This window comes from Heterocephalus glaber, unplaced genomic scaffold, assembly GCF_053883595.1.
Source record: "Heterocephalus glaber isolate CG9 unplaced genomic scaffold, H.glaber_assembly_v1.0 deba00001461, whole genome shotgun sequence".
Lineage (NCBI taxonomy): Eukaryota > Metazoa > Chordata > Mammalia > Rodentia > Bathyergidae > Heterocephalus > Heterocephalus glaber.
Genome location: NW_028258308.1, coordinates 48,482,847 through 48,495,963, shown reverse-complemented (window position 1 = coordinate 48,495,963; position 13,117 = coordinate 48,482,847).

The window sequence follows — 13,117 nt, the reverse complement described above, 5'->3', positions numbered from 1 at the left end:
TGTGACGTCAGGGCTGTGCACATAGGCAGCAGGGGGCTCATGGGCAAGCAGCTGCGTTATTCTGCTGTCCACACGAGGACCATAACCAGATGCCTTGCATGAAGTCCACTGGGGTCCATTAACATTTCTGGGGCAGACAGGTCCTAAGCATCTCACTGCAGACTGCCAAGATTCCTGAGTGTGTGGCCCTTGCTTTACGCACTTGTATTTCACTCTGTTCTATCAACTTATTCATCTCCTGTGTTTTCATATTTTACTTTTTATTTTCAGTAGTGTATGTTTGAAGTATATAATGATGGCATTCTTCCTGGTAAGTAGGTACATGCACATAACATCTTTTATTTTCTTTTAATTCAGTTCCCCTACACTCCTGTTTCATCCCTCCATTTATTGGTCCCATTATTCTCTGCAAAATATTTATCTTCTTATTTTGTAGTATCTATTTTTATCTTTCTTCATTTATCTTTTGGGGTTTTCATTTAAGAGAAACCATATGATATTTACACTGTGAGTCTGATGACTTCACTTAAAACAATGATCTCAAGGTGCGTTCATTTTCCTCTAAATAACTAAGGTTCATCCTTCTTTATGGCAGGGTGGTACTCCATGAGTACACAGGTTTCATATTCTTTATCCATTCATCTATTGATGGACATGTGGGCTGCTTCCAAGATTTAGCTATTGTGAGCACTGCTGCTATATACTCAGGTATGCATATATTTACTGTAATAGGATGTAGTTAGCTCTTTCAGGAAGATATCTAGAAGGGAAATAGCTGGGTCAAATACAATTTTAATTTTTTTTTATTAATAGCCATACTGACTTTGATAGTAGTAGTACTAGTTGACATTCCCATCTAAAAGGTTATTACCTGATTTCTTGATGATACCTACTCTTTCTGAGGTAACATAGAATCTCAGTATTATTTTAATTTTCATTTTTAATGGACAGAGATGGTGAACATTTTTCACATATTTATTGGCCATTTATAATTCTTCAGAGAAGTGTTTATTCATTTCCATTTCCCATTTTCAGTTGCAGACTTATTTGGGGATGGTGCAATAGTTCTAGTTTTTCATGTATCATAGGTATTGTTCCTCTGTTCAAAGATTAGCTGGTAAAATATTTTCCCACTCTACACATTGTCTCTTCAGTATAACTTGAAATCCTGGATTGTGATGCCTGTCTTTTGGTTTGATTTTGTTACCCAGGATTGCTTTTTCTATTCTGGGTTCCTTCTGATTCCATAAATATTTTAGAATTGATTTCTCTTTGCAGTGAGCAATGATATTTAGTTTTTTTATTGGGATGTATATAAATCTGGGAATCAATTTTAGAAATATGGCCATTTTGATAATATTTTTTCAGCTTATGCAGTAACAAACTAATTTCTATTTTCTGATATTGTCTTTGATCTCCTTTTTTCAGAGTGCTGGAGGTTTTGATCTAGAGTGCTCTCACTGGATGGTTAAAATTTATTTAGCTACTTTTTTGTTTCACAGCACAGGATCCTATTTATGTAGAGAGGGATCCTTTTGTATTTTATTAAGTATGTACAACTGATTTTCCAATTTGAAATTTCGCATTAAATGAAAGGATCCTGCACACCAAATTTTCTTTGCAATACATGCGTGGGAGATATTTTTCTTCCACTTTTGTCTTAATTTTAATATATTTTAATTTTACAACTTATTCAATCATGACTTACTCTTCTAAAATGTATGTTATGGTCATAGGTAAATTCATTAAGACCCATATCTCTGATTTTGTACATAGCACACATGGTGATAGTGAGATCCATCAGGCTTCAGCAGCCCCACCACTATGACTTTGCCCATTGCAACCCACACAGCCTCTCATTTGGGCTGATGCTGCTTGTTCCTAGTGGCTTCCCTTGGTCTTTATTTACATTCTTGGCCTCTCTCACTTCCGGTGATCTCCATTGCAACTTTGGCTTCATTCCCACAGCTTCCTACAACCACCTCTCAGAGGCTTCATATCTGGCCTCTAGCTAGAAGTCCTCTGGCCCCATAATCCTGAATTCTGCATCCTAAACAACCAGCAGCACATGGATGATGCCATGGGCTATTATCAGGTTGTGAAGTAGCCATGGCTCATGGATCATGGTTCTAGGAGCCTCTGACCAATAGGATAGGCAAGTACCATGAAATAACACTGAGAGAAGCAATTATCTACACAGCCACTATTCATCGGGGGATCAGGAGCTCACTTCTCAAGTGACAAGTTTATGCTTAGCATCCTTTTGCCAGCAACAAATAGGGTTTTGCCAATTCAGAGGGTGCATTGATGACATCTTTCTACTTGTTCCTGTTCAAAGTACTTAATTTCTTTAGAATGGCACTAGTAACTACTGCAACCAAACTTTCTTTTTTTTTTAAAGTTTTTTTTTTGGTACTGGGGATTGAACTTGGGCCCTTGCACTTATGAGGCAGGTGGTGGAACCACTGAGCTAAATCCTCAGGCCCAACCAAACTTTCTTTGATGCCAACAGTACATGTGCTTTAATTTGGGCCAAAATTTAAGATTTTAAACTTTTTTCTGTTCTACATTTTACCCTAGATTCTCATTATACATTGGATTAAAAGCAGCCAGCAGTACTTATGACACACTGTGAATGTTGCACTGCCATGAAATTTCCTACACTAGGGCAATTAGTCCTCCTGCTTTAACCTCAGCCTCATGAAAAGTCTCAGAACATGGGCAGAATACAAAGTGATATTTTGATGAATGGTTAACATTAATGCTTCTTGTCTACTTCCCTAAAACATTCTCATTTCATGTGAAACTTCCTGAGCCTGGCCTCTGTTCTCCCCACTCCTATTAGTCTTCTGGTCCACTGAACTCTAAGCAGAATCACCATAAGTTCTGCACACAAAATTGTAGGGCTCCTCAGTCCCACATCTTCAAACCTTTCCAAACTTCTCCATCTAACCAATTGTAAACTTCATGATCAGGCATAGTCCCAGCAATGACTCTACACCTGGTCCATTTTTTCTGGTATGGTCCCATCTCTGGGACCAAACATATAACATCCACAAGTTAAAAGAGCAGATGTTTAATTTGGCTAATGGTTTCAGAGGATTTTGTCCTGGGCAACTGCCTCCAAGCCAGGAACATCATGACCAAAGGCCATGATGAAGCCAAGGTCTAGAGCAAGGGAATACTGCCAAAAAGGAAGGGGTTAGAGATCAAGTATAGAACTTAAGGTCCTGTCTCCATGACCCAGACAGATACACCCATAAGTGCATTTTACTCTTCCCATAGGTGGCTCCCAGCCTAGTCAATCTGACAATGAAGCCAAATTATCACACTCAGTATCCCACATTAGAATGATTGTCCAAATCCTTCAGCATTGGTGCCCCTCTCTGTTATTGACAAAATTTATTTGGTCCTAGAGCAGAAATTGCAATTCATGATGTCCTTACTTAGATGATTCTTTATACAATCATTTACTCATTATTCTAACCAGTGTGTGACCATTTGACAGGTGGTAGATGTCCATATATGAGCATGTAACAGTCCTGAGAATTACAGCACATGTGGGAGAAAATTAGAGTGGATGAGGGAAGATAACAGTAAGTGACTGAGTATATTCTTCATGAAGAACCCTCAGCAAACCAACCAACCAAAGCGAATACATCATAAATGAGCCATCCAAAGGATTTGCATTACCTCTGTAGCTCATATTTCAATGTTTTTCAGTGGAGTTTCCACCACATGAGATGGATTTATTCAAATATAACATTAGGTATTGACAGTCACCACACTCTCTGATGTTCATCTAACAAATAGCACAAGGAAATCCCATTGTCTATATCAATTTTGAAAGAGAAGGGGTGTTTTCTGAGCAATGATAGCTTTAGCTGAAAGAGACAATGTTTGAGCTAGTTTTCTTGTCATAACGTCATTTAAATTTATGCCAAGCCAATGTAGTAGCATTTTCCAAAAAGATGTACACTTAGGTGTGCTTGTGCCCAATGCCAAATTCTTCTTTGTGCTTTAGTGTAAATTAAGATTTATAGATAAATATTGAGTTTCAATTAGCTATGAGTGATCCTGGCACCAATAGAATTACTTTCCACTTTCTGTAACATGAAATTGCTCACATGTAAGCTAGCTCAATAAATCCTTCACAGATAATATTATGGTCTGGACACACACAGAAGAGAGCTCCCTGCAGAATGCTGTGGGCCTTTCTTTGCACCATTAGGGAAGTACCAGTAATATGCATGTCTGAGGCTCCATTTTGAAGATTAAGATATTTTTGAATGTTAGTAATCATTAGAAAATTAGAGTTATGAATTTGTCTCTGAACTGTTGCATTATATCTTATTTAATTTTCTTATTCAATATATGGCATAAGTTAACTGTAAAACCCTCACTGTACATCTTGTGTAGCAGTACATTAAAGTTGCCAATCTGAATGAGTGAAAATAAAACCTAACCCTGAAGAGTCAATTGGTACATCTGATACTTTGATTCAATTTCATTACAAGGTAAATCAGAGAGCCTTAAAGATTGTGAAAATACTCTTGTTTAATATGATGTTATGGCTTCTCTATGGTCCAACTCCTAACATAGGTTCCCCAATGTGAGGAGAACAAGGGATGATAGAAGCTTTAACAGGTGGCCCTACTGAGAGGCAAATAAAGTTTGGGTTAGAATACTCAGAAGAGTTTCATAGAGTGCCTCCAGGAGTGACCTGTTTACCAAAAGTTTGCTTCAATAGAGCCAGCTGCTGTGAGCTGCTCACCAGCACCATTACCCATACCCTGATCTTGGAAATCCAGAACCATGTGATAAATAAATACATTGAAAAAGTAAATTCACCACCACAGGCATTTTGTTGTGCTGAGGACAAAAAAAGACCAAGACACAAGACACACACAGTGTTGAGCTAGGTTTCCTGAAGGATTACAACTTCCTACTTACGACACTATCTATCCATGTACCATCATAAAAGCTACACTGAGCACAAGGAAGCTTTGTGGCAACAAGGGAGAGGAGCCTGGGTCCCTGAGCCTGAGTAAGCTGTGCAGCAGTCATCTGCTTCTGAGGAGAAACCTCCTGCCCAGGGCAGCTTGTGGGATTGGTTGACCAAGAAAGAAACTACCTTGCATCAATATAGGACCAAAAGGGTCACAACTGTAATTGTACTTTTACACATTGCTGGTATTCATTTATTTCACAAAACAACATCTGATTTCTTAAAGAATAATATAAGGTCTGGAAGGGAAGTCCTATCAGTAAATTTTTCATGCTGTGGTTTTAAATGTTTAGCCTCACTATGGGTTGTGTGTGATTTTATAACATTTTGTATTGAATCTCTGGAAAACATGGACACAGGGAATGACACCCCACTTCCAATCACATCACACTAAATGTGAAATGCCAACATTTCGGGAATTTACTATAATGTAAGTAAATTAATTTTATAATCCATTCTGAACTTGAAAATTCATTGAAAATCCACTGATGCATGAAAAATATTTCTTTTTTATTAAGTGTCATACACATGAGCTATGTCTTAAACTCTATTAGAAATTTGAATATTCTCAATGGTGTGGCCAAAGAATCCTGGCCAATAAGAGCCTGGACAAAACTTGGGCTCCTTGGAGCTGGCATTACCAGGTCCCCAGAGCTCATCAGAAGTGTGACCCCCATGCATCCTTGGTGAGCACTCACCATGCTGACAGGTATTTCAGAAGCAGGGCTGCTTGCATGGTCCACACTGGAGTCTCACTGGGAAGTAAGCTTGCATTTACTCACTGAAGAAAGAAGCAGGAGCAAGGATCTCATCAATTCCCTTCCCATTGAGTAAAATCAACATTCATGTTAGCAAGTGAGGTTAGACTCTGTGCTTCACTGCTCAGGTAAATTTGTACATGTGAATTTCTGTATTTCCACTAACATTAGTAATGCATAAGTCACATACTAGAACCTGTGAAATGCAGATTTCAAAATCTTAAGCTAAGGTAACTATTTCAGTTCCATATGATGTATGTGTACTTGTAGAATAGACAGACTGTATCAGATTCTGGTGTGTACTTTATGTAATTACTTCTTCCAATGTTTTCTTAGGTGCTGTGTTTCGTATGTGGCCCAGGCCCAAAGGCAGAAATCATAGTGAGGGAAATTTACTCTGGAATAGAGCATCTACCCATGCCAATTTAATATTTCCTTGAGCTGGATTTTAAAAGATAACTAAAAACATCTTTAAGCTAATGAAATTTATTGGGGCATTTCATGGGAATAAATTCATGCAAGCAAACAGTCTTTACATTGACAAAAAATGTTAAGATGTCTACTACAGTCATTATTATGGTCAACTTTTATAAAAAACTGGATTTCATATATAAAATCATAAAGCTGATTTTTAGATATATTATTATATTTCACCCATTTCACAATTTATGGGGAATTAGCAACCATGCTCATTCTGTCATCCACATTTTAAAGTCGTGGGCCAAATAATTTCAACATATCACTAAGAACAAAAACAAGAGGGGATAATCCTTGGATTTCCTGTTCGTCACAGGATCAAGATGCACCTTGAAGAATAGAAATGTAAGGTGAATTCAGCTCAGGGAACCCTGAGAATTTGTTTGCACTGAGAAGGAGGGACATGTAATAAGAAGAGATGGAAAAATGAAACCAGGTTTCAAATGACACCATTTGTTATTTTGATGAAGGAAATCAAAATCACCATAGTGTGGCTTGCAGCAGTGATGTACACCATATTGCAGTATCAGCCTTATCATGTAGCATTGGATTTGAGATTGACATTCTGTGCTCTGATGATTTTTTTTTAATTTTTAAAAAAGTTTTTAGTTTTTTGTACCGGGGATCAAACTTGGGACCTTGAGCTTGCAAGGCAGGTGGCGGAACCACTGAGCTAAATCCCTGGCCCAGGGTTTTTTTTCTTTAGAGAAATAAAGCTACTGGGAGAAAAAAAACCATGTAATTCAAAGAATAAGCAGACAAAAAAATTCCTATTATAAAATATTTGAAAACATTGAAAGCCATATGAATGTACCACTGTCAGGAAATCATTATTTTTATGCACATGAAAAGCATAATTGTGAGTTTGTAATGACAAAGTAATTACCTATAAAGTATTAAATGTGCAGATGTTAATATTTTCAATACTATAATCTCTCTATTCTGCTTTTTGCCAATGAAAATAATGATACTGAGATTAAACCTCTTCTTATAACTAATTTTCATGCAGAAAAGTTAATTTGTAAACAGATCATTTGTAATTTGAATGCTTCAAAACAAGCACAGGTAAATAAATTAATTTTAAAATAATGATTTAAGAATAATGAGATTTTTGCCAAAGACATAAATGCAAGCAGAGGGAAATTCTAAGTAGAAAGTTGGCACCTCATTAATTATTGGAATCCATTCCTAGAAGTTTTTGCATGTAGGAAAACTTCAATCTTTTTTTTCTTTCTCTCTCTCTTTTTCTTTCTTTCTTTCTTTTTTTCTTTCTACTTCCTTTTTCTGTCTTCTTTTTATAAAATACACAGATAAGGCTGTACAAGATGGGAACATTGTATACATTGCCAATATAAAATAAAATTTTTACTTCCAACATGAAATAACATCTTGCATAGATAATGGTGCAAAGGGGAAAGAAAGAAAAGGCTCACACACATGTCTGGATGAGCATCTGAAGTGAGAGAATGGTGCAGTGTGACTGGCCTGGTGTCATTTAAATCAAAGTCATCATCAAACACACCAGGTTCATGCATTAAAACTGTTAGGGAAAAATTGACCAGAGCATCAGCTACATGAGGGGCTGCATCACAGTCATTTTTCACCTGTAGGACCTAGAGGATGAGGAGCAGATGTGGGATTTTGAATACCTGGGGTTGTTAGAGAAGCTCTCATAGAGTAGGTCAGGGAAAGCCACACAAAAGTGAAGCAAATGGAAAAAACACTTGAGGTGTCCTGTAGAACTATAAAGGACTTAAATATGCTGAAAAAGTAAAAGATTGCTGGTTCTTAGTTGCACTTTAAGTGCTTTATTGATTAATTCTCACATTTTATAATTATACACACTAATATAACATGTATCTGCAGTTTGGGAAAGGAAATTGAAATGGAAAATGTGTGTTACTGTATTTCAAGATAACTATGTCCATTTACTCTCTCCCGAGTTCCTGATTAGAAGCCACTTTGTAGGTCTCATGAGTGGTCCATACTCTGCTGGTAACATCACTTTCTCACTTTAACCTCTGACTCTGCAGAGACCATGGCAGGTGGGCAGACATGCTGAGGTTTTCCCAGACAAGGTTTCTAGATGAAAGAGGAGGAGAATTTGGATTCAGTTCTGAGACACATTATGGCCAACATGTGCATTAGCCAAAATGCATCAGGTTCAGATCTTGGAATCAGAAAAATAAAACTCTTGGTATTGGATGAATTCTGTATTTCTACACATTCTGTAGAAAACACTATTTTGTTCATTAGTGTGTTTCTTTTTTTCATTAAATTCTTTTATTGGTACATTGTAGGTATACAACACAATTACATTTCTCATTGGGAATTGTACCTTTAAATAATGCATGTTTTTTCTTATTTTTGAAGGGAGGGCTGGGCAAGGGTGAAAAATAAGAACCAAGAGAGACTATTAGTGTGTTTCTTGCTTTTGTGTCATTGGAAAATTTTGTGGTTTGTAGCTCAATGAGCTTCTATCAGTTTTTATGTTTGATTTGTTTTGTTTAAACTCTTCCACAGGAAATTCACAGATTTCCCTTTTTTCCAGGTCAGCCACAGGAGCTTAGTTTTGTTTTTTTGTGTTTCTTTTCTCTCTTGATTGCACATGTTCCTTGGAGCCTTGAGCTGCTGCCTTATTTGAAGAAGGCCCCTGCTGTAGGGTTTGACAGTATACCTCCAACAGATATTCTCTTAGAGATTTAGTGGACATTTAGAACTTTCCCATGAATAGACCTGCCCCACTCTGGCTGCTTTATCTTGGGGTTGGGGCTGCTTTGTGAGATGTGTGCCTTAACCCAATCCCAGCATCATGTTGGTTACCAAAACTTGTCTTTTATTTTTCCCTGGGACAAAACTTTCCAAATATTGGGAGGGACACACACATAAATTTTCAGGAAGTGTCAAGACACCAACCATGACCAAACCAAAAAAAAAAAAAAAAAAAGAAAAGAAAAAAAAGAAAAAAGCATACTGAAAAGACTATCATAAACTGCCAAAATGAAAAAAAGAATCTTGAAACCAGCAAAGAGAAAAGAAATCCAAACAGGTGAAAAATCTCACACAAGCTGAGTAAAATTCTGATTAGAAAACTTTCAAGCCCAGAGAGAATGGGGTGATGTCTTCAAAGTGCCAAAAGGGAAAAGAATCTCTATCATGAGTATTTTACAATACAATTCTCTCCTTTAGAAATGAAGAAGAGATAAATATATTACAACTCCACCAAATCTGAGGGAGGTCCCTAACCCAAGGCAGGCCTGACAAGACAGCCTCAGAGAGTTCTGTACATTGGAACAAAACAATGGGAAGTAATGATAGGATAGCAGCAGTGGGGATACACCAAGGTAGCTTCTTAGAGAAAACAAGGAAAAGGCCTTTCCAGCTTTGGGGAGCTCCAGGGCAGGCAGGCATGGAGGAACCAAGCTCAGGCCTTTCTATGCAGGCTTCAGTGGGCTGTGTTTCTGGGCACATGAGAATGAAACCCTGTGGTTGCTGTTTTCAGCCAGGCCTCTGATGTCAGGAGAACAGACTCTGTTCATGCTTATGTCCAGGGAGACTTTAGTGAGGTTCTGTCCCATGTGTTTCCTCTTTCTCAGGGGTTGTCTGTTTCCTCAGGTCCTTGTGTTTCCTCTCCACTGTTTCTCCAACTCCTGCTTTCGATTCCTTCCAACAGACACAGCATACATTGGCCTCAGTACCTCATGGAAGATTCTCAAAAGGGATCATATTTTAGTCCTCAAAAATATTAAGTTTTTGGAATACTAAACTCATATAAGCTGTCATTTCTTGATATAATAGAATGAAACCTCAAATTGAAAATGGGGAATTTTGGATACCCACAAATACTTGAAAGTTAAAATGCATGTTGCTAAATACCCAAAATTTCAAGGAAGAAATTAAAATATAAATTTTAAAGTATCATTAAATCAATGAAATTAGAAATTTAGCACATAAAATACAGAATGCAGCAAAAGCAATCTATGCTAGAAATTTTAACACCTATATCAAAAAATCCTCAAATAAATTTTTATGCATCTCAGCTAGAAATATGAAGTGAACTAAGCCCAAAAGTTACAGGTATAATAAAATAGAAAGTATAAACCTTAAATAAGTAAAACAGAAAAAACAAAGGAAATAGAAAATGGAATACAGGTAAGACCTTATTATTTGAAAAGATAAATAAAATTCATCAAACTTTCATCCAAAATGATTTTCATAGAAGAAAAAAAGTGAAATTCATAAAATCAAAAATAAAAGAGAAGATATTAGCACAGATAGAACAAAAATACAAAAAAAAAACCCCCATAGTGCTGGGGATAATTATACTTCTAAACACTGGATAAGCTAAAAGAAATGGACATATTCCTAAAAACACACAGTCCACAAGATTCAGGTGAGGAAGATATGAAAGATCTGAATAGACAAATAAGGAGTAAAGAGACCTAATCAACAATACAAAGTATCCCATAAAACAAAAGCCTAGGACCGAGTAGGTTCAAGCCACAACTCTTCAGAAAATGTAAACAAGTAACACCAAGTCTCAAACAATGCTTCATTTAACAAATATAAGCAATCCTGACACATAATCCCAGAGATAGATTTTGTGGAAAGTGCACTGCATCCCAAAACTAATATTAAATTAGTTAGAAGGATGAAACTTCTTTTCTTTTGAAAATGTGTTTGATTCTTGACTCTGTAGATGGCAAATGAATTTCCTTGAAAAAAATCTTCACTCACTGTGTTGCACTGTGTGGATTTGGTTGAAAACATACACACACACACACACACACACACACACACACACAACCTGCTTTGCATTGATATACATGTAGAAAGATGAAGGAGCATTTTGGTTGTACTTTCATATAAGTGGAGGTATTCTTCATTTATTCCATACAAGCACAAAACAACTTTTAATTATTTAAAGAATAATAGCAAATAGGGAACTGAGTGCTATTGAAGAATATTTCAAAGTCTGACTTAAGTTTTTTTTAATTTCCAGCATGGCACATGACTTTCTGCAATATGTAGTGGTTTTCTGAAACATGTCAACCCACAGAGCAAAGCCACTCTCCCAAACACAGTACATTGGGCTATGTGATGCCAAATGGATTTACTATAGTATAAAGGAATTCCTTTCATAATCAGACATGAACTTGAAAATTTATTGAATCTCCAGTGATGTGTGGAACATTTTTAATGCTTCTTTGTTATTAAATGCCACACCTTTAAACTACCTCGTAAAATCTCTTTTGGAAATTTAATTAGTCTCAATAGTGTGGCTAAAGCATTGTGGCCAATTAGAGGTGGGAGGAAAAGGGGTCCTGGGAGGCTGGGATCACCAGGTCCCCAGAGCTCATCAGAAGTGTGACCCCCATGTGTCCTTGGTGAAGACTCACTGTGGTCACAACTACTTCAGAAGCAGGGCTGAGTGTGGGCTGTACTGGGAATCTCACTGAGAAGAGGAGCTTGTGTTTCACTCAGAAGAAAGAAGCAGGAGAAAGGAACCCACCAAGTTTCTTAACATTGTGCAAAACAATATTCATATCAGTGAGGTCAGACTCATTACTCCACTACCCTGGTAAGTTTTTACATATTAATTAATGTATTTTCCTTAACACTAGTAATGAATATATCATACACAAATACCTGTGAAATACTTCAAAGTCTTAAGTCTACTTAACTATTTCAGCTGCATATGATGTATGTGAGCTTATAGGATAGATGCACTGTTCTAGATTCTAATGTTTGTTTTAGGCAGTTAGTTCTCAAATGCTCTTCAAAGATTTGTGCTTCATGTGTGGCCCCTGTCACAGGACAGAAATCATAGTGGTTGGAAATTATCTTGGATTTAAGCAGTAGGGCTCATGAATTAAGCTGGATTTAAAAGGGTAATGAAAATATCTATAAGCTCATGCAAATCATGAGACATTTCTCAGAGATCAAGTCATGTGAGCAAAAATATTCTTGGAATTGGAAAAAAGTTGAGATTTCTAGTGTGGTCATTATTATGGATTATTTTAATAACAGCTCAATCCTGTAAAGTATTAAATCATAATGCTGATATTCTTGATATTATGTCACCCATTTAATAATTTATGGGAAATTAAGCATCACACTCATCCCATTTACAATATTGAGCCAAATAAAAATAATTTCAAAATATCACTGTGAAAAAGCAGGAGGAGAAAGGAGCCTCAGATATGTTTTCTTCTGCGGCGGATTGTCATGCACTGTGAGGAGCAAAAATGTAAGGTGAATTTAGCACAGGGAACCTGAGACTTTGGACTGCAGAGAAAGGATAGGTGATAAGGAGAGATGGAGATGGAAAGGAGACTGCTAATGACCCATAGCTAATCTGTTATTGTGATAAAGGAAAATAGCAATAGCCTGAAGTGTGGTTGCATCCATGACCTACATGACGTAAGCACTGTTAACTTAGTCAATCAGCACTGGTTTCCATAGTAACATCCTGTGCTCACAGGATTTTCTCTTCATGCAGAGCAATAAGGCTAAGAGAAGAAACTGCTGGTAATTCAGAGGATGAGGAGGGAAAGCAGTTCATGGAAAATACTTAGGTAGAAACATGCAAAGACATATGAGAAGATCACTGAAAGAAATCATTACTATTATGCATATGAAAGAAAAATGCGAATGATTTACAATGGAAATTAATTACATTTAAAGTATTAACAAAAAGGGCTGATGTTAATATTTTCAATATTATAATCCCACAATTGTTTTTTTCAAGTAAAATAAAATGACATTCAACCATCAATACAAGTATTTTTCATATTGAAAAAATAATCTGAAAATCAAAATATACATATGCACCTTCACTAGATTTCAAGATACTTTGTTTTATCCATTCATT